The 22,386-nt window shown below is 40.4% G+C and overlaps 1 protein-coding gene across 1 annotated transcript in view; it reads left to right on the forward strand.

Moving 5' to 3' along the window:
* Positions 1 to 630: 630 nt before the first annotated feature.
* ZFAT (zinc finger and AT-hook domain containing) overlaps positions 631 to 22,386 on the forward strand; it is a 142,450-nt gene continuing 120,694 nt past the window's right edge. Inside the window, exon 1 of the mRNA XM_088148946.1 lies at positions 631 to 688. The gene's annotated coding sequence lies outside the window, so the exon portion shown is untranslated. The remainder of the gene's footprint in view (positions 689 to 22,386) is intronic.

Consider the following 22,386-nt stretch of genomic DNA (forward strand, 5'->3'; position numbering starts at 1 on the left):
TTAAAACCCCGCTCCTGCTTCCCGTGCTTGGTCACCCACCTCTTGCGCGCACACGAGCCACGCCGAGCATTATTCCTGCAGGGACAAATAGGAGTCTGATTTCTTACCGAGCCACTGCGCAATTTGCACGCTTGGCAGATAACCTGCAAAAATGCACGGGAAGGATTGGAAGTTTTTTTTTTTTTTTTTTAAAGGAGAAAGGATAAAAGAGGCGAAGGGCAAAAGTTCTTCCCGCGAAAGTGGCGAGGCGCGCGCATGCGCGCGCGATTTGTTCTAAAGTTTTCCCCGCTCCCTCCTCTCCTCTCCTCCCCTCCCTCCCCCGCCCCTTCGGAGCAGCGCGTTTCCCGCCCCGCCCCCCCGCCCCTCGGCTCGCTCCCGGGCGCCCCCTCCCTCGCTCCCCCGCCTTCCTCCGGAGCGTGTGGCGTCCGGAGTTGCTGATTGGGCGCCGCCCGCCAGGTGGTTTGCATACCTTCGCTCCTCCTCCCTCCTGCTGCCGGAGCGGCGTGCGAGAGCGCGAGCGCTGGAAGGGGGGGAGCGAGGAGGGGAAGGAGGGAGCGCGGATTGGTTGCTAGGACGGTGACGTCAGCGAGCCGGGGACGAGGGGGAGCGGAGAGACGCGGAAAAGGTCAAACTGAAGGCGAGCAGGAGCGGCGGCGGCGGCGGCGGCAGCGGCGCCCCTTCCCGGCAGGTATGGGCGGGGGAGGGAAGCGGGCACCCGTGGCCACGCCCCCTCGCTCACCTTGGGGAAGGGCGCGAGGGGCGCCCCCTTGGGCCGGGGTCCCAGTCCTCCGAAGGGGGGGCTGCTCCTCCTGCTTCCTTCCGCGCCCCAAAAGTTGGAAGAGTCCCCCCATCTGGCCACCTCACTTTGCCAGGCTTCCCCATCTGCCCCCACATGCAAGCCTTCCCCGTCGCTTGGCACCCCCGTATGCTCAAACAGCAAGCCACCCCCTATTTCAGCATCCCTATACCCCCCCCCAAAAAAAGTCCAGAAAGAAGCAGTTTCCTCCCTGGTGATGGGCAAAAGAACCCCCCCTCCCCAGTTGGGGGGTGGTGTATCTCTGCCCCCTTCTCTAAATGTCCTGACCGGCATTTTTCAAACTTGGCAACTTTAAGAGGTGTGGACTTCAACTCCCAGAATTCCCCAGCCAGCATGTTGGCTGGGGAATTCTGGGAGTTGAAGTCCACACCTCTTAAAGTTTCTAAGGTTAAGGAACATTGATCTAGACTGAGCTTGTGAAAATGGAAGGAAAAGAGAGAAAGGATCCAAAGACAGAAAAGGATCATGGCTGGCTGGGGAATTCTGGGAGTTGAAGTCCGCACCTCTTAAAGTTGCCAAGTCTGAAAAACGCTGTTCCAGACCAAATCCTTGATGCCTTGGAAGAGGCGCAGACCGTGTTTGAGACCTGCGGTATTTACAGAGCAAATACTTAAAAGGGGTGAACCGTGGCAAAGGTTGAGCAAGGCGCTCCTAAAAATGAGAGGCGTCTGTGTTGCCTGCCAGAAGTTGGCACCGAAGGGGGCTCGTCGACTTCCTTGGAGATTAAGTTGGGTTCTCGAGCCTGCCTTCGTTCTCCCTCTCCCAATACAAGAAAAAAAAAGTTTTCCTTCTGCAGGGTTCCTTCTGGTTTCCCTCTTCAGGGCTGCCTTTCCTGAGTTTTTCAACATGGTTCTCTGCAGTCTGTAATGAAAGAGGGGAGAGCTCCTGTTAAGAGGGTGCCCCGCCTGACATTTGGAGAGGTGGGGGAAAAGGGTTGCTTGGATATGGTTTCTCCTCCGGAGGGGAGGACAGGAGCTGCTTGTGTTTTCTCAAGAGGAGGAAGGTCACAAACGGGGACCGTGGAGGGGGCTGAAAGTCAGGTTGGACTGGAAGAAGTTGGCTTTGGTGTCTGTAGGTCACCCCCTTGAAAGCGTTTACATGGAGAAGAGGCAAGTTGGATCCCCTTTTTGCTCCAAGCAAGTGGCAACACCGTTCAGTCCTGGACTTGGTGCGTACAAAGTTAAAAATGGATTTCGTTCTGTCCCTTTCTCTTCCCTTTACTACCGAGGAATTGAGCCATAACAATTTGGAGTGAGGCTTGATTGCTTCTGTTCTTAAAGATACTTGAGAGCAAAGGGTCCAGCTGTCGGCCTGGCGCTACATAAAATTGAGGAAGGGATACGCTGTGTTTGGATGTCCATTTAGATACTGGGATTCAAGCTGGATTGAAGGGCATGTTCGGGATTTTTGTAAAAACATCAGTTCTGTCAGGCTATATAGCGAAACAGATGGAGAAAGATCAGATACCAGGGAACAATTTCCTATAATATGCTCTATCTTCCTTCCTGAATGCAAATGCCGAACGTCAAATGTTAGGGTTTTGACTTCAGAAGATTGCTAGGGGGAAATGCATGAAATTATTATTTTGTTTTTTATTGAAAAAACAAAAAAAAAACCTTTATGTCTGATGAGGACAGATTAGAACTAAAAGAGTGAGTTTTGTTCGCGGAGAGTAAAAGCAAAAGAGTTTGTGTGCAAAAGGAAAGCTGAGGCAGAGGAAGGCTGAGTTTACTCTTAAAAACTTTCTGCTGACAGCAGTATTTTTAGGAAGAAGCTGAGTGACTCCTAATACAACATTGCTGTTAAGAACAAAAATCCCAAGAGTTTTCTGAAATGGCTTCATTACGAAACCTGTACGCTCATATCTTTGAAGATTATCCCTGGGGTTTCTAAGACGTGGATGGGGCCCTTTTACTGTTGTTGCCAAGTAAACCGCATTGATGGGCCTACGTACAATTACTTGGAGTCCAGCTCATCTGGAAGGTGCCTTTATTTTTCATAACATGAAGCCGCCGTATGCATGCAACCCGGCTGATCAGCTGATGACACACTGGCATGTTTAGTGAAGAAAGCACATGGAGATCCAAGTGAGCAATTGTTTGAAATGTGCATAGGGTGAGAAAGGATGTAAAGTGCTGTGGTCAGCTAGCACAGCCTGACTTCCCCATAGTCAGCTGAGAGTTTTTCACAGCCTAATCTTAATTTGTACCCACCAAAGTTGTAAGCATGCTGACTTCAGTGTTTATTCCTACCTCCTCCGCCCGCCCCCCCCCGCCCATCATTTGCCTGACATCGGTAAAGAATGCTGATGAGAACAAACTTCTTCACTTTAATGAAAAGTAAACTTTTTAATATTTTCACTTCAGGGTAAATTTTCCTCCTAGCTGGTTTGCCTTCGGAGGCTTTTGCAATGATTCGTGGAATAAGAATTGACAAATGATTGATTAATTTAATTACTATATAAAATGCTTCAATAGTTTTCTAGTCTTGATTTCTTATTCCTGAGGATATATTTCAGTAGTTTCTGCTTAATTAGTCTAGGCTATGACTAATTAGCAAGACTAATTAGCAGGAATTTAATTTTGGGGAAGAAGGATGTCATGGCATTTTTTTAAAAAGAGTGTGACTATCACCAAGATGAAAGAAATTGCTCTTTAATGATTGTGATTTAATGGAATACAGTGATTTACATTCCCAGAGAAAAGATAATAGGTATGTCACAGAACAGAGGAACAGTTTCAAAAAAGGAAGTGAAAGTATTAAGAGGAGATACTGCTGGCACAGCAGACTGAATTAAGAAATAAACAGTTGTTTGTTGGTTTTAATTTGCTCCAGAAAAATACAACAGCAGTTTCATAGTTACATCTTGGAGTATGTACAGGAAGCAACTGCTCAACAGATTGTTTAAGATCTGATGGACTTCAAAGGGCTTGTAGAAGTTAATTTACCAAGCTAACTGACTCTTTATACGATCAATAAGTGTTAAGAAATCTTGGGACATAGTGGCTGAATTTGAGTGAGAAAATAAGAATATGAAAAGCTTTGCCAAATGTCACTCAGCTCAGAGATTTGCTATTATGACTCAATGGAAGTATTGCCTGTGTAGGTTTATTATTCTACTTTTGCTAGTCAAAATTTAGTTTACATGGAAAATAATAGTTGAAAATGAAAAATGAAGAGAGTTGTGGTAAAATAAAACCTGGAAAAGTAACAGAACTTTTAGCTAAACATTATTTTACAATATAGGTATAAAGTATAATATATTATTTGGCTATAAAACATATTGCTTTCATAGAAAAAAAAATGGATTTTTTAAAGCTTTGTACTATAACTCTTAGAGAAACAAATGGTGATATTGATTATATCCTTCTTCCAAGTTAGACTGTGCTTAGTTTTACTTCCAAAAATGCATCTGTAAATTAATTTAGGAAGTACAAAATTTTTCTTTTGTTTTAACTATGCAGTATTGTATTGTGGACTATCATATTTCAGAATTTCAGATCTTATGGCTAATCTTTTTGCCTTTGAAGTCTGCACATAACACAAATTGGTAGGCTGAGGATTGAACAAGTGGGAGGGGGAGGCTAGAGCCCCCCCCTCCAGGCCTTAAGGGGCCTCATGAAGCCCACAGCTTTCCCACCAGTCTTAAGGAGGATATATTCTGAGATTTTACTCTCGGATAGTTGATGAAGTAGGAGTTGGATATGCTTTTTAATTAACAGTAAGTTATAATTATTATCTTTGTCTCTCTAATGTTTGAAGCTGGGAAAATGTACTAAGATGAAACTGATTGGGAGAGAACTTTATACATTTTGAAAGTAGTATTACACGTTAGTTCCTTGGATAATTTTTCAGAAACCCTGAAAAAGGGAATTGGCATTTAAAAAAAAAAAAATGTTGGTGTCTAGACTATAGGCTCCTGTATTACAGTATTTTCAAAATCACTTTTATAATTTATAGTAGCCCTTCTTACCCTGTATATATAATTTTAAAATATAGTTTAAGGTTATGTATGTTTGTTTCCTTTAGGATACATTTCAGGTTCCCTTACTAAAGATTCATCTTGAAACATGTCAAGTTCAGTATATATTGATGGAGCTGCTTCTGTTATCTTAGTTCTGACCTTACAGCTTTCTAAAACTCGTGTTTGGAAGATGGCTGCGGGAGGGTATTCGAGATTCAGTTTTGAACTTGCATACTTTGTTTAGCTACAGCTGCTCTTATCTTAATAAAGTGGTAATTGCTTTATTGCAAAATTAAAGGAAAAAAAGAGAGAAAAATACACATCCAGTTGGGATGGGTGACAGAAAGAACAAGAAATCCTCATGACTACATTTATCCAGTGTTATTTGTCCTAACTACTAGATGATACTGGAATGTGTGTTCTTGTGAAAGACATAAAGTAGAATATTAGTAGGTGGATCACTTTTTCCCTGTTGATAGAACAGACATTGGGAAGAGATATATCTTGGCATCAACTTCCCTTAGGGAAGAGAGAAACAGGTGTTTTGTTTTGTTTCCTCCACCCATCCAGGTGTGGCCACGGCCCTATAAGAAGTGTATTTGTACACCTTTTGCAGCAAAATATTCCCCAAAGCACTTTAAAGAACCTGATCTGTAATTTCAGGTATTCCAGAAAGTACATTGTTGTACAACTTCTATAGGCTAATAACAAGTACTGACACTTCTCCTAGGACTGGTCCTCACTGGTGAGTTGAAGTCTTTTCCCTTCATCCTTGAAAGCTATTCTGGCATGAACTTTGCTGTCCCCTTCCTGATGCCTAACCTGCCCTGTGATCTTTCTTTGTAGCTACCTGACTTGCTTCCATGATAATGGGTGGCAAAGCTAGGAGCTTTTGTAGAATAGAATTCAGAACTTTGTCTTGTTACAGGTCTATGATCAATACAGTGGAGTTTTTGTACATGTTGAGGCTGCCCTTAACATGATGTCAGAATAAGCAGGGGAAAAAGTACTATGGGAGATACTAAGCCTGTCTCACTCATGGGGTAGAGACAATTTGAAGACAGCTTTGTAAGGATATGGCAGAATGAATGTCTTGCCAGAGAATAATTGTACCCTGGTTAGGTGCAAGTGGGAACATGACTGCAGTAAATGCTTGTAGACTGCATCATAAAAAGTGCCTGTTTCAGAGTTGTGTGATAATGAATTCAGGACCTAAATACATGAGACAGGGACGTGTGTGTGAATTCCATTGTGTTTCTAGTCTATTTTCTAAACTTTAAAGTACATTGCCTCCTCCTTAAAAAGAAAGGTTGTACGAGCAGAATGATAAGGAGGCTAAGAAATAATTGAAAGTTTCTGAGAAAAGGAAAGGAATAATTTTTTTTTGACAGTTTCAACACAATTTTTCATTATCTGTTAAGTGGAAGAAGTGCTTAAGCCTGCAAGATTTGGTCATTTCTTCTTCTTAAACTTTACTCTTTCTCTTTGATTTTGGAAAATGTGTTGCCTTACACCTTTCTTTCCATCTCCATTAGGGCTGCGCAGAGATCTAGATTCAAAGGGAAAAACGTGATTCTGTGTACAAATGGAATACCTATCTGGATTGTCTTAAAGCAGCCACACCTTTTCCTGGAATTGAGTGCCTGCTCTCTACAGCTGCCACACAATTTTGGGAAAAGATATAATTGGTGTAAGTTCTTATGTGCACACCCGTGTGTGCTCCAAATCACACACTTCAAATCTGGATCTCTGCCCAGGCCTGATCTCCACCTTTCCTTTTGAGCCTTCTTGCTGGGCTTTTCACCTCTTCTAAACTGAGTTGTCTAGTGTAACATTGAACAGATTTAACTCGACTAACAGTTTAAAACAGACTGATTTTGTTATATACAATGATTTAACACTTGTTGCGTTAGAAGAAATCTTTTATATGGTAAAAAAAAAAAAAAGAACATTCTAGGACGTTCAGATGTGTCTTAATTGACCTTGATCCTCTTCAAGGAAGAGAAATGAAAAAATGCACAATTGCACTTACAATTTTCCTCTTACTTCTGGTTCACATGACTCTTATTTTTTTCTCTCTTTGTCGCTGCCCGCTGAAAACATACATATTGGCTGAAAACATTTCTCCTCATGATTGGCTGTTTATGGGATACTTGAGATAAATTGGATGAGACATTTGAGAGATAAGAAGGTCAACAAATGGGGTGACTTCACTCCTTGAATATTTGTCAAGCCTGTGTGGGTTCCTAACCACTTGGCTCAAAACTTTCATAATCTTTTACTGTTAGTGGGAATGAATATACTTGGCCAACTCTCATGTATAACTTGGCAAATTTCAGTTAACTGAAAGATTTATGTTGGCATTGAGTCCTAGCCTATCTTTCAAGTGACACAAAACAATGGCTTGTGTGTCCATAAGGAGATATGGAAGGAGAAGTGTGAATACCATTACTTTTGGATAATTTCTAATGTATTGCTCAAGCACCAATGCATCCCTTGCCGTGGGCTTTCCTCTCTTAAACATCCTTCTATAGCAGTGTTGTCCAAACTTGGCCACTTTAAGATGAGTGGACTTCAACTCCCAGAACTCCCCAGCCAGCCATGCTGGCTGGGGAATTCTGGGAGTTGAAGTCCACTCATCTTAAAGTGGCCAAGTTTGAACAACATTGTTCTATAGGGTTGTTTCACTTGTTTTCTAGGCCTATGGATCAGACCAGAGCTCCATGCTTACACTCCATGAAAACAGTTCAAGATGGTAATATCTTCATTTTCCCAAGTACTTGGCCAGATCCCCTAGGTCTATGTGACAGCAAGAGCTCCATCAGAAGTGCTGTGATTGTATGTACTATATGTCTGAGGCGCCTGCCCTCTGGAATAGTATCCCTCCCCCCCAAATCAAAATTGCCTTGACCTCACTGTCCTTCTTTCCCCAGGCATTGGGTTAGGTGTTCCTGCCTTTGGGGAATTCTTTTTTTTTTCATGAGTGTGTTATATTAGTCTGTTGCCTCTTTTTTGATATACTACATTGGACTTGTTTTTAATTATATGCTGTCCAGAGTTGTTCTGAGTCAGGCGGCTTATAAATGTGATTTGTAATAAATATAAATGTCTCCTCCATGTAAGTTAACATTACCCAAAATAACAAGCTACAGGTAGAAAGTAGAATGAGGGTATGCTTTGTCTGATATAGTGTGGCCTTGTGATAAACCTGCACATGTTGTAATTGTGACAGCTGCATTAGTTGTGCATGCTAATGCTGAACAGCTTACACACACACACACACACACAAATAAATAAATTTGTATGGCCCCCATCTCACAAAAAGTGACTGAGTGGCATACAACCAAGATATAAATTTGAAGATGCTTTTATTGATTGGCTTATTATTGAACTAAAAGAGAACCTATTTGAGAACCGTTTAAAGCTGCTTGACATGTTGTAATATTAAATCAACTTATTAACTGGGCAATTAACATTTTGGCCGGGAACATTTAAGCTCTATGTGCAGAAATACAGTGCCGTTTATAATAGATGTCTATTCTCCACTATGAAAATGGCATTAAAATATTTGCCTTTCGTGAAATATATCAGGTTACAGTTTTACAGATGGGAAAATAAGGTACTATATGACTTGCCCCAAACCTTCCTGGTAGTTTGTAGTATTTATTTATCAAATTTATATTCTGCCACAATATCAGGACTCTCAGGAGTTTGCAAAATAAACATATGCAATAATAAAATAAAAACACAGGAATATAAGACGAAACTCAGACACAATACATGGTATCAGGCCCCAAAAGCCCTCTGGAAAATCTCTGTCTTCAGCTTTTTCTGGAAGGCAGATAATGATGGAGGCAGAGAAACTTCTAATGGAAGGGCTGACTGAATCACCGAACAATGACGCTTCTGGGCTTCGGCCACCCGCACCTCCTCAAAATGGGGGACAACCATCTGCTTTTCCTGGAATAATCAAAGTAATTGGGCCGACTCTAGTGGGAAGATGTGGTCAGGACCAGCTTTAGGCTAAGGCTGAGTAGGCACTGGCTTAGGGTGCCAAAGTTTTGGGGGCACTAACATCACCCCTTCTTCTGAATCTTTCCAAAAATACAAATCTTCGCCTTGACGGGAGGTGGCGCCATCGGTCAATGTGACCAGATACCCTTGAGCTGGTATTGGGTGTGATTCTGCAGATATCCTGAGACATAAAGGTCTTTATAAATTAAACCCAGTACTTTAAATTACACCCAGATGCTGACACGAATATTGGAAGCTTTATTTACTTCACAAAAGTAGCTTTATGACAGTAACATAAGTGTAATTGATTTGATCCAGGTATAAGTTGCTGCAGAATGTAACCAGGATGGTGTGAAGTTGAATGGGCATAAGTAAAGGAGCCTGTGTAGACTAAGATAATAGGATGGAGGAGTGATTAAGAGGAAGAACCCCAAAACTATTTATTTGACATTGCTCTGTTTTCTAAATAAAAATATGCCATGAACAATGACCGACCATGAAAGCTTCTAGGACAATATTTGTACAATGTTGGTTTACCAGACCTTGATGCGATGGACAAAATTCTTGTTGCATTTATATGATCTGTGTAATGATGACATCATTTGCGTAATCCCATCACTGTAAATAACTTAGTGTCCAATTTAATAGACAGTCGGATGTAATGAACACTTGTCTTCCCAATTGGTCTGTTAAATCATGGTTTCACTTGTGCTCCTCTGTATTAGAACTGAGATAATAACAATTTGAGAAATGTTATTTTATAAAGTGGTGTAGAGAAGAAAAATCCCTGCCTTAAAAAATTTACAGCCTCTGCCAAGAGTGGAGAGAGGTGATAAGGGATGATTATGAGAAACACATTTTTAGTAGAAACACTGAGACACTGATTGTCATCTCAGTGTTGTCTTCGTTGACCATTTATTAATATTTCAGTAAAATCTAATATTCACGTTTGTTGCAGAAGAATCAGGTTAGCTTTAGCTGTAAGTGGTAACAAACATATTTGAAACACTAAATTTGCGGAATATATAAATAAAAATCAACAATTTTCCAGTTCTCCCTTCAGGTTGGAGTAGAATGTAGGACACATTTTGGTATTGATCAAATGTGTGTTTACCTGAGGAGCAACCTTGAATGTAATAACAAATGCTCTGAGTCAGATATAGATTAAATCAGCTAGGCCCAATATTTATCTAAGTGGAAGTGAAAGTTAGACAATGAAAGGAAAACACAATATTAGCAAGAAGTGCCCTAGGGTGGCACTTTGGCTGTTGAGTTTGAAATTTCCTCTAAGCTGTTACTGAGTTGTCCAGGAGGGAGGAGTCAGTCTGTTTTTGTGCAATTTTTAAAATCCTTTTGAAGTTGAAAGAGCGAATGAAACCCAACTGAATTGAAAAAATAGAAAGGACGTTGGCTATTTATTTATTCAAGTTGGAAAAAAAGAAAAAAGAAAGGAAGTTGATTTGATTTATACTGTTTTTCTGTTCTGATGAGGACTCATGATGGCTCAGGCTGAATGACTAACTTCATTATTTTTGTCATATAGGATAATTGCTTTTCATTGTCATAAACAAGAACAAGTTTATAATAAAGATTGAGAGCACTAGTTTCCAGTGTGATCTTGGGTGTTGTGGGTGAATCATGAACACCTTCTAATGTATGTAAACTTTGTCCTCTGAACATCATGGCTAATTTATAGTATTTATTGTGTGCTCCTCCTTGCTGCTCTTGCGTGAAGGTGTATCAAACTGCCTTTGAGGAGATATCAGCTGCAGACCATGACCTGGTTTGTTTGTAAAGATTGAAGGGTTGGGTGGAGCTCACTTAGCTGTAAGCTTCAAGGTAGCTGCCACCGGTGACTTCACTATGTTTATAGCTCTGTAAGGACAGGATGGGTAGCATGAAAAATATTAGAGGTACAAGATCAGAGGGTGGGACAGGGTTCTTTATTGTAGTGTTATTGCCATCTGCAGATATTTCAAGGGGGAAGATGTTCTCTCTGTATTTACTCCCAAACTGGAACTTCTTATGAGACAGTTATTGATTCATTGTTCAACTGTTCCTTATCTAACGGTGCTGTTCAGCTTAAATCTTCTCTGTGTTACTTAACTGTATCAAGAAAGGCTTACAATAGTTTGGGTCTTCTTACTGTATAGAAACATGGATGCACAACAGGGAACAAATACTATTATTGATGGTGGACTGTCCCTTAAAAAGGAAAAGGCATAACTTGTATGAATTATCTTATACATATTGTCTTGCCTTCTGGTGACTACATAGACATGGTTATTCTGGCAACAAAACAAAAACAATTTGCCATTGCCTTTTTCCATAATTTTTGAAATCCTAGTTTAATTTTAGGAATGCCCTAGTAGTCTCTGATCAAGGTACTACCCAGATCCAGCCTCTCTTTAGCTTTTTTGGAGATTATTCAACATCATCTGAGTGCTGTCATCTGCTATGTCTTGTTAAGGTCCTTATTCCCATATCTCAGTCCTCTTTAAAAGCATGCTATAGCCCCCAATAATAATGTATTTATTTCCATTTTGGCACTGTCTGACTCCAGAACGACTCTGAGTGGCTCACTATATAAAACAGAATATAGATATAGTACATATAGACCTCGCTTGCCGACTGCCTTATTCAGCAACTGTTCAAAGTTATGACAATGCTGAAAAAATAACTTTACGACCAATGCCCACATTTACGACCTTCGCAGCATCCCTCAGTAACTTGATCACCATTATAGTCAGTATGTGTTGTCCTGTGCCTGACCTGTTTTTTTTTTTTTTTGCCTTCCCCATGTAGAGTGAAGAGATTGAAGAGAAAGAGATTACAAGAGAGTAGGCAGGCACACAATGGGGAATACACATCAAAAGGAATGTGGTGGCACTGGCAGCTCCAAGTGCACTAAGCAAACAGATGGTGTATTCCATGTTGTATGCCTCCTTCTCTTTTAATCCCTTCTTCTCCAATCTCTCCACTCTGCGAGAGGGAGATAGGAAAAAAAAAATGGGTCAGGCACAGGAGAGACTGCCCACAGAGATTACTTGGTATTTTTTTTCCCCTTTGTTCTTTTTTTCCCCCTCACTTGTTCAAGCAATCTCTCCACTCGGGGGGGGGGGGGGAGGGAGGGGGAAGCAATCTCTTTACCCAATCTGTGATGGTGCTAGCACATTGCTTTCAATGTGTATTCCCCATTGTGCGCCTGCTTACTCTCTTGTAATCCCTTGCTCTCCAGCGAATGTAAGTACAAACATTAATTCCATTCTTGCTAATTATCCCAGCACTGGAGTGAGTATTCTAAAGGGTGGGGGAGTGGGGAAAAGGAAAGCACAGTCATGGCCATGTGATTTCCCACTTAGCAACCGCTTTGCTTAGCCACAGAGTTGCTGGTTCCAATTCTAATCGCTAAACAAGGACTCCCTGTAATATAAATTTTAAAAATACAATTAGAGAAATAACACAATAGCAGTCTGGACAATAATATCAACACTAACAACAACAACAAAAAAATACCAGGTGCCTCTAACAAGGGAGGGTTGCATGCATCCTATCCCAAGGCCTGGGAGAACACCAGGTCTTTAAGGCCTTCTTGAATGCTATCAGGGTAGTTGCTGTTTGGATCTTGGGGGGCTTCATTCCAGAGGGTGGGGCCATGACAGAGAAGGCATGTTTTCTGGGTCTTGAAAGATGACATAGTTTGTTTGAAGGGACTTGGAGCACACCCACTCCATGGGCTCTTACCAGCTGGGCAGAAACTGCAGGAGGTAGGTAGTCCCTGAAATAACAGGGCCCCATGACACATAGGGCTTTATATGTGATAACCAGAACCTTGGATCACACCTGGAAGCAGGGGAGTCACATGGACATGCTGAGGCAGGTCCACCAGCACTCATGCCACTGCTTTTTGGACCAGTTGCAGCTTCTGAGTGCTCTTCAAGGGCAGCCCTATTTAGAGCCCATTGCAGTAGTTGAGCCTTAAGATGACAAGTGACTGTCTGCAGAGCCACCATTATGTAATTATATAATGATGCCACTGTTAATTGCAAATGAGCTTTATCCAGCTTGATAGGCTGGAACTGCAGTTTCAAGGATTCACCAAACATCATGGCGGCTAGCCATGTCACCTGAAATTCTGGAATTTTAGTAGTAGGCCATCAGGTTGGAGAAAGTTGCTGCATAACATGGCAGTATTCTAATTTGGGAGGAATGCTGTTTGTACAGACACATTTGTATATTAGGACAGGTAGAAGAACGTTCATCATTTCCGACAGGGAACTAATGGGAATGAAGAACCAGTCTAAAGCTATAATTATTCCTTATTGCCATGCTCTCTCTTCCATAAAGCTTTCCCATTTGTGATGGTCCATGTGATAGTGCTAGTTGCTCTCTGGGAAATGCTAGATAACCTCTGGGTCAGGATGGGCAACTGCATCTTGTTCCCTAAGTGGGTAAGGAATGTGTATATCTTTCACACTGAAAATAAACTTCTTGTAAATTCCACATGTCATAGCAGGTGGCAGCCTCTAGCTGACCTGGTCTGATTCCAGTAAAACTAAGAAGAAACAGGGTTGGTTTGGACTTGAAGAGGAGGTCAACAGGTCTGTGGACAAAACTATGCATTTGGAAAGAATAAAGTCTTGGAAGATGACAATGGCAGACTATTCTCAAAGTGTTGCCAAGAGAACATCATAACATCTCCATGAAGTTATCAGGAACTGAGGTTGATTCCTGACGTATCCTGCCCTATCCTATCCTCCTGTATTTTTTTTTTTTTCCTGGTGATAAGTCAAGTTTCTTTGGAAAAAAAATTTTTTTAGGATATTTCTGTCCTTTCTATCATAATAAGAGTTACAGAGATGAATATCACTAATGCTGAAGACAAATGAGCTAAAGAAAATTCCAGCTTTTCTTTTTAGAACTGGGATAAGCAATCATTAGCCACGAAGAACATAGGAAACTGCCTTTTCCCATCAAATTGTCAATCTGTCCCGCTCCGTCACATTGATGATTAGTGGCTGTTTGTTTATATAATGGGTGTGTATAGCTGGGATGAGTGTAGATTGATGCTTTTTTAAAGGAGCCTGGCTATTTATGAGCGATCTGCTTGTGCGTCAAGGTCATTCTTCTGAACAACCGTCTGGAGAATCAGGCAGCTCTTGAGAATTCAGATGTTGGCCACTGCTATTCAAGAACAGGTACTGTATATTTAGAATCTACGATAAAGTTGTAGTATGATGGTATACACAACTGCAGCTTGCATTTGCTACTTCCTTTCCTCTGGCCTAGATTCTGACTGCAACGCTGCAGTGTAATATGCAGCTTGTTTCTAAAAAGGACAAGGTTCGTTTTTACGGAAGCAGTCAATTCACCTAGCCAATCCTGCAAGGAGAACTGTTTACTAAATTATGCCTTTCTTTCCATAAAATCAAATTTTAGATTTTAGTGTCCAGTATTTGGATTGCGTAGGTCCTAGTATATAAGATAAAATCAACTGGAATGTTGGTTAAATAGATAAACCTATCTGAGATTTTAATTCATCCTTCTTCAACATGCCTCTTTTTAGTTGATGCATCCTTCCTTAGAAGAAGGCTGCGTTCACTCTTCCTGCGTCACGTTCTGCCTACATGCCTGTATGCCTGAGAAATTGTACATGCATCAGAAAAATGACATGAGCCACTTGGGAGTCATAAATACCTAATGTGTAATTTTTTATTTGTTTAGCCTGCGTTATAAAGTTCACTTGCCCCTCTGTAATAAATGTCTGTTCCCTTAAATATGTTTGTGTCAGTTTTGAAAGTGGTCTATATCTAGGCAAAGTAAGGGTTGAAGGACTGAATTATAAATGTTTTCTCTGTCCTTTTTCTTTATCATTTCTTGGTTCTTTTAAACTTGACCATCAGTGGTATGAAATTATTTGGGATCATACTGCATTGACCTTCACAGCAGGTGATGGATGGCTTACACAGCTTTGGCGTATGACCTTGGAGATGCAAAACAAAGATATCATGTTTTCTCTTAGGGAGATGTTGTATTCCGTGTTGTGTCCTTAATTCCCATGAGAGCATTTTTAGAAGCATGCAATCTTTAATACATTAGTTTTCTGTATCTGTTCTGTAGGATGCGGACTATTCCTGACTGATACTGTAATTGCTGCTCCCAGCAAGTTCCAGTGGAAGAGTCTAATTTTAAACATGTTGCTTGGAAGTATATATTTTCCTCCAAGTGTTAGGGTAGCAGTAGAAGAGAAGCTAACAGAAAACATTTGAAGTTCATTGGACCAAGTGAAATTGTGTCAGGAAAGGCCATCTCTGGGCTAATAATTTAGGTCCCTGACCAAGGAATCTAGTTATGTGTCACTGTTTAGGGCCTAGCATGACTAAGCACGCACAGGCTCTGGGAATGGTCTGTTTTACACAAACAGGAAATAGTATTTAAAAAAAACCAAACTCTGATTGTCTACAGCAGTGGTTCTCAAAGGGTGATCTGGGGACCCTGGGGTCCGCGAAGTGAAATGAATAAATGTTTTAACATTTCTCCATTTTAATTTCTAATACAGTAAATATCAATAGATGTAACCCACATAAGCATCCTGATGATGCTCCCTGGAATTATTCGCCCATTTTCCATCTTCTTGGAACCTGTTTATTTTTAGGATTGTTTTTATGTTGTATTTGAATGGGTTTTTACCGTTGTAAACCACCCAGAGTCATTTCACAAGATGGGCGGCGACAAATTGGATAAATTAAAACTCATTCAAATACAACATAAAAACAATCCTAAAAATAAACAGGTTCCAAGAAGATGGAAAATGGGCAAATAATTCCAGGGAGCATCATCAGGATGCTTATGTGGGTTACATCTATTGATATTTACTGTATTAGAAATTAAAATGGAGAAATGTTAAAACATTTATTCATTTCACTTCGCAGACCCCAGGGTCCCCAGATCACACTTTGAGAACCACTGCTGTAGACAATCAGAGTTTGGGTTTTTTTAGGAAGAGACCAAAATGTTGGAGAACCGCTGGTCTGTGGAATGTTGATCAATCCAGTTAGAATACCTTAAAAAATTCTAAAGATAACATAAGGATACAAGTTTAGGCAGAAGCTAAATCTAACATTGAAATCGAGGATTTTTGAAAAGACTGAGCGACTCTCTGGAAAGTCATTGAACTGTAGTTGTCATCAGTTCTAACACCAATATGTAAGTTTTGTTGGTTTGGCACCTACTTCAAAGGTCTCTTGTTTCCTAACACACCTAGTCCGAAATGTGGCGGTATAGATTTCGCAGTGCTGCTTGACTGAACAAAGAAACCATACATATGTTTATTTTTCATCATTAGCTCAAACTGAATCAATACAGGATTGTTATCATCTTCCAAACGGTTGAATGTTTCTAAAAATGAACATTGCAGACTGCACATCTCGAGCTGATTCATCCATCACAAAAGGCTTCAATCTCCGTGTCCTGAATTGGCCCATCTCTCACCTAAGAGCAATACTTGTATGCATCAACTAAATTGCCCTCTACTGCCAGGTGAGGAATCCGTTTATGCTAAATGTCAGTCGCACACAGAGCCATTATGGAGAACTTTCACAGCTCTCCTATCTGAAGGTTAAAAAGATGGCAGAAACAACACAGGATTTTTCTGCACATGGATCATCATTTCTGCACCTTGTTGCTGTCCCCCCCCCCCCCTTTGAAGAAATCCTCTGAAAAGTGCAGCTTTGACTTTTTAAACAGACAGTGATTGGAAGGTTTGCCAAGCAGAAGTATGCACAGATCTTCTCTTGGCTATTCAGCTCTTCGGATGACTCAGCACTCTTCTTTGCCAGATGATTTTATTAAAAAAAAATGTTGTATTTATATGCTGCTGGGTTTCAGGTTAACTCCCAGCGATTTACAGGGATAATTTAAAAAAAAAAAGGAAAATATAAAGTGGAAATCAGTCAAAATACACAAATGAACAATATGTGTCATGATGTCCATTCACCTGACAAATGCCCACTGGAACAACTCAGTCTTTAGTTGCTTCTGAAAGGCCAACAACTGAAATGTTTATCTATATTCCAGTTGGAAAATTATTGTTATTGTTGTTATTTTCATCCATCCATAGAACATTCTTCCAATAACCTCCTGGCTTATCCATATGGTCTTTTGCAAACTATAGATGGGTAGCAATATTCGTTTTGGAGACCGGTGGTTTTCTCCTTGCAACCCTGCCACGCACACCATTGTTGTTCGATGGTCTGATGGTGGTCTGACACGGACATTTGCCAATGCAAGAGGGGCCTTTAGTTCCTTAGATGTTGCCCTGGGATTCTTTGAGACCTCCCAGAGTATTACACGCCTTGCTCTTGCTGTGATCTTGGTTAGTCAGCCATTACTGGGGAGGGTAACAGTGGTGTTGAATTGCCTCCATTTGTACCGACTCTGCTTGATGGTGGACTGGTGGAGTCCTGACTCTTTGGAAATAGTAAGCTTTTCCAGCCTGGTGAGCATTAACAACTGTTTTTCAGAAGTTGTCAGAAATCTCTCATTTGAGCCATGACACACTTCCACATACCTGTGTTGTGAAGATCAGACTTTGATAGGGAATACCCAGAATTCCTTTCTTTAAATAAGACAGGATCTCCCACACTCACACCTGGTTCTCATCCCATTGATTGAAACCCCTGATTCTAATTTCCCCTTCAAATGAACTGATAATCCTAGAGGTTCGCTTACTTTTGCCACACACCAATATGTAGCTTTGGACCATTTTCCTCATTAAATAAATGAACAGGTATAATGTTTTTGACTCATTTGTTTAATTGGGTTCTCTTTGTCTAGTTTTAGGACATGTGAACAGATCATGTTTTAGGTCACATTTATGCAGAAATATTGAAAATTCAAAAGGGTTCACAAACTTTTAAGTAGATCTAGCCATTTGGAAGATTGTAACAACCCTACTTTGATTCACTAAGAGGTAATGACTGAAGAATAAGTATGTTAATTATATAGATGAGCTGCTATATAAAGGTAATTAAAACAATGTTCTAAAGTAAGAAAACAAACTTTTTTTTAATCGAACAGTATTAAATGTAACATATACAGGGAGTCCTTGGGTTACAACCATTCATTTAGTGACTCTTCGAAGTTACGATGGCACTGAAAAAATGGACTTATGACTGGTCCTCAGAGTTCTGGCTGTTGCAGTGTCCCTGCAGCCATGGGATAAAAATTTGGGTGCTTGGCAACTGGCCTACATTCTTGATCATTGCATCATCCTGCAGTCACATTCTCCTGTCCTGCACAAACTGCCTCTGCTTCCCCCCACCTGCCTATCCCCTCCCCATCTCTGCCCTTCTGGCTGCCCTGCACAGCATGGCTGAGATGAAGACGCAGCTGTATTCCACTGCCACTGCCCGCCCACTCCCACTGCTGCCTACCCACTGCTGCTAGTGTTGCTGCTCCCATGGACCTTCCTTCTTGCCCTCCTCGGGGCTGCCATCTTCCTCCTCCTTGGCATCACCTTGCCTCCCCTCTGAGCTCACCAATGCCAGCTGGTTTCAAGCCCCATGGCACGGGGGCTGCGTTGGTGCTGAGGAGTGGGGCAGTGGTGAGGGGTGGTTAGGTAGCAGTGGTGGAATACAGCTGCGACTTCATTTTGGCCATGCTGTGCAGGGCGGCCAGAAGGGCCAGCCGCTGTCAGTGAGCCCAGCGGAGGGGAGGGAAGGGGAGGGGCGACGCCAAGGAGAGGAAGAGGAGGAAGGTCTTCTGGGACAGCAGCAGCAGCAGGAGGCAGGTGGTGGAATACAGTGACATCTTCATCTTGGCCATGCTGTGCAGGGCAGCCAAATAGGCAAAGTTGGGGGGAAAGATAGGCGGGTGGGAGGATTGAAGTGGAGGCAGTTCACACAGGGCAGGAGAAGCGAGTTGGCCTCTTCAGGCTCAGTGATCCCCTGAAGGCGTCCCTTTCTTTGGAAGAACCAAGGAAATGGCTGGGAATGGCTTGGATCGGGGTGGGAGTTGTTGGGAGACGGGAGATGTGTTCGCCATTTGTGATCTTCCCAGCTGGCTTCTGATAAGCAAACTCAATGGGGAAGCCAGCAAGAGGCCTCAAGTTGCAGTCATGTGAGGTCCTTGCCTAATGACCGCAACTGGGACTGCCAGAACTGCCATCACTAAGTGGCGCAGTCATGTGATGTTTTGCTTAACAACTGCTTTGCTTAGAAATGGAAATTCCAGACCCAATTAGGGTCATAACCCGAGGACTACCTGTATTTTTCATACTAAGGTGTTTATAGTTACCCTGATCTGGCAAACTGTAATAAACTAGAATAAATAAGTGTATATTTAAGTTGTATATAATATTTCCAATTAGTGATTTGAAAGGAACTGTGGTCCATTAAGATAATTCATGAAATACTATTTGTCTGCTCTCCCCCAACCCAGTACACACTTACTGTGTTACCTTATTTCTCAGCTCTTAAATTTTTCCCTGACTGCTGACAAAAAACAGAGACTTAGTTGAAATTTTGCATGAGAAACACAAATACTTCTGTGGAAAGACTGAAACGCACAATCATGACTTGGGTTCCTCCTTGGAACTCAGTATCTTTAGAAGCAAATAGAGTTTTAATTAGTATGTTGTGTTATTGTAATATTTTCAACACGTATCTCATAGCTATATATGTATTGCTTTCTTTAGAACTTGCATGTAAATGGTTTATGATGTTGAATTATTAGAAGACTGACCTCCGCTCTATATTATTTTACTGTTAAGAATTGCTTTTTGGCCTGCCAGAACACACAGTTGTTGAGATATTGCTCCGCTACTACTGGATCAATATCCAGTAAGTGGAACACATTTAACTTGTTCACTTCTAGGACAATTTGAATGCCAGTATGCCTTGGCTTCATCAGAACGATTACTGTCATCTGATGCAGTTATTTTTCCTTCCACAGTTTTGGCAATAAAATCTCAGATCCCATCAAGAGAAATGTTAGCAGATGAGGGACAGCATTCTGACAAAGAGAATTCTCCAGTGCTTGAAAATTCAACCAAACTGGTTCTACCGGTATAGAAAAAATAACTTTCCAGACTTGGATATAAGGAATAAAAACGTTATTGTTGTAGTTATCGTTGTCGTCATCATCCTCATGTTGCAGACCTTTTTGTTGCCAAGAATCCTATGGTGGTAGTAAATTATTAGTATTAATTGCAATAATACATATTTATTAGAAACCAGGACTATGCAGTGCTTTGGATTCAGTGAAGAAGAGGTAGTTTGGAATGCGCAGAAGGGTGAACACAGCCACTGCCTGCAACTCATTAAAGCAGCTGTGTCTGTTTCTGGGTTTATGCAGCTGCTTCAAGGAGGCTTCCAGTATAGCTGTGTAATCCTGGAAACTGACATGGCACTGAATCTGAAGTGTTGCATAGCCCTGTTAAAGATGCTGTCCTCTGCAGGTTCTGGGTCTGTATTGTACCCCAGTGTGAGGTTAGGGTTGCGGTTTGTGTAACGGACTTACCCCTTTATGTATAACCCAAGTTTTGTTAGAACATTCCACTGTTACTAACTAAGTAACTAAGGGTTTCAAGCTGCAAAGTACATCTGCAAATAAAAATGTATGCAAATTACTAAGTACTTTAACATTTAAGGTTGGAATATTTGTTTCTCAAGTTGGCATCTTTTTTCCCCCTTTCTTGGTCAGTGAAACTAAACTATGATTTTTACTATAACTCGATTAAATTTGCTTAGTGCTTCCAGTGTTCACATAAAATTGCATCTCTTAATTTTACACTTATTAACACATTTTCTAATCTGGATATTGCCAGACATAGTTACTTGTTCACATTATGTATTAATTTCTGTTCCCAAGAAAATCTTACTCTAAAGCAAAGTTACAGCTACTCAGATCTTTCTATGAGCCGCACACTTTTACCAGCCACATCACTCTGTGGTGTAACCAATTCATATATTGAGTCCATTAATATGTTAGTGATCCCAAAACACCTGTGGAGCAGTAGCTGATTAAATATGGAAGCAAAAATGATATCCTGTGTCTGTGTCCCAGTCTTTCTATTCGGCTACAGGACTTGATGAATTACAGCGAATGCACTTCAGATTAAAAAATAGTCTGCGATTCTATGATGCTGTAATACATTTGGAGCGTTCTTTGTGATAGAGGTATACTTACATTTTGCTTTAATACCTAGGTTTTTAGAATTAAAATATCTGTTTTATCAGTGAATATGTAAATGTTATCGTCTGAACCAATAATTGTCACTTGTTTCTCTCTGTTTCTTTTTTTTTTTTTTTAAACAAAAGCCACCAAGGAAATGGCCTTTATTTTTTTTATTTTTTTTTATAAATTTTTTATTTTTTACAACAAACACAAACAAACAATAACATAAAAAGCATAAAAAAAACCATCTTCCATTTTAAACCGTGTGTCAGCCAGTTACCAATCATTTGTGCCATCCTTTCATAATCTTCACTCATCATTTATATAAAATCTCATGTCATCTATCTAACACATATTTATATATTTATCAATTATCAATTATTATTCATTTGTTACTAGTCTATAACACCAGCTTTCATAATAGGTTTTATATCATTTTTATCCATTGATTATATATATATATATATATATAGTAATTTATATCAGTTTGTCAAGTTTCTATTATATAATTTGCTGATCTATTACATTACTATATCTTTTCATCCAACCATTGATAAAACAAATCCCATATCATATAGAATTGTTTATCTTCTTGCTCTCTAATTTCAAATGTTAATTTACTCATCTCTGCACATTCCATAATTTTCTTAATGACTTCCTCCTGCATAGGTACTTTTTCATTTTTCCAATTTTTAGCAAATACAATTCTAGCCGCTGTCAGAACATTTACAATCAAATATTTCAGTTCTTTACTATATGTTTCAGGTATAATTCCTAATAGGAATATCTCTGGTTTAAAGTCTATATGTTGTTTTATCATTTTTTCCAACCATGTGTGGATTTTAATCCAATATCTTTTAGCTTCTGGGCATGTCCACCACATATGGTAATATGTACCGGGCTTCTGATGACACTTCCAACATTTATCAGACTTGTTCTTGTACATTCTCGCAATCCTTGCTGGAGGTAAATGCCACCTATAAAACATCTTATACAGATTTTCTTTATATGCAGTTGACATTGTCATTTTATAGTTTTGAGACCATAATTTTTGCCACTTCTCTAAATCAATTCCGTATCCAAAATTTTTCCCCCATGCGATCATTGTATCTTTAACCTGTTCTTCCTCCATCTTAAATTCTAGTAAATGTCCATAAAGTTTTTTAATCACCTTTTCATCAGTACCCATCAAAATTTTGTCTAAAACAGTCAGCTCATCATAAATACCTTCTGCTTTAAAATCTTTATCGAATCTAGATTGTATTTGCAAATATGAGAACCAGTTCATTTTTATACCTTGTTCTTCCAACGCTTGCATAGTTTTAAGTTCACCCTTTTCATTCAATATCTCAGTATATCTAACTGTTTGTTCCTTTTTATATGTTATTGAATAAGAAAAGGCTTCAATAGTGGA

This window comes from Python bivittatus, unplaced genomic scaffold (genome assembly GCF_059951505.1).
Source record: "Python bivittatus isolate LINGU-HERP-01145 unplaced genomic scaffold, Pbiv_v1 ctg000590_np1212, whole genome shotgun sequence".
Taxonomy (NCBI): domain Eukaryota; kingdom Metazoa; phylum Chordata; class Lepidosauria; order Squamata; family Pythonidae; genus Python; species Python bivittatus.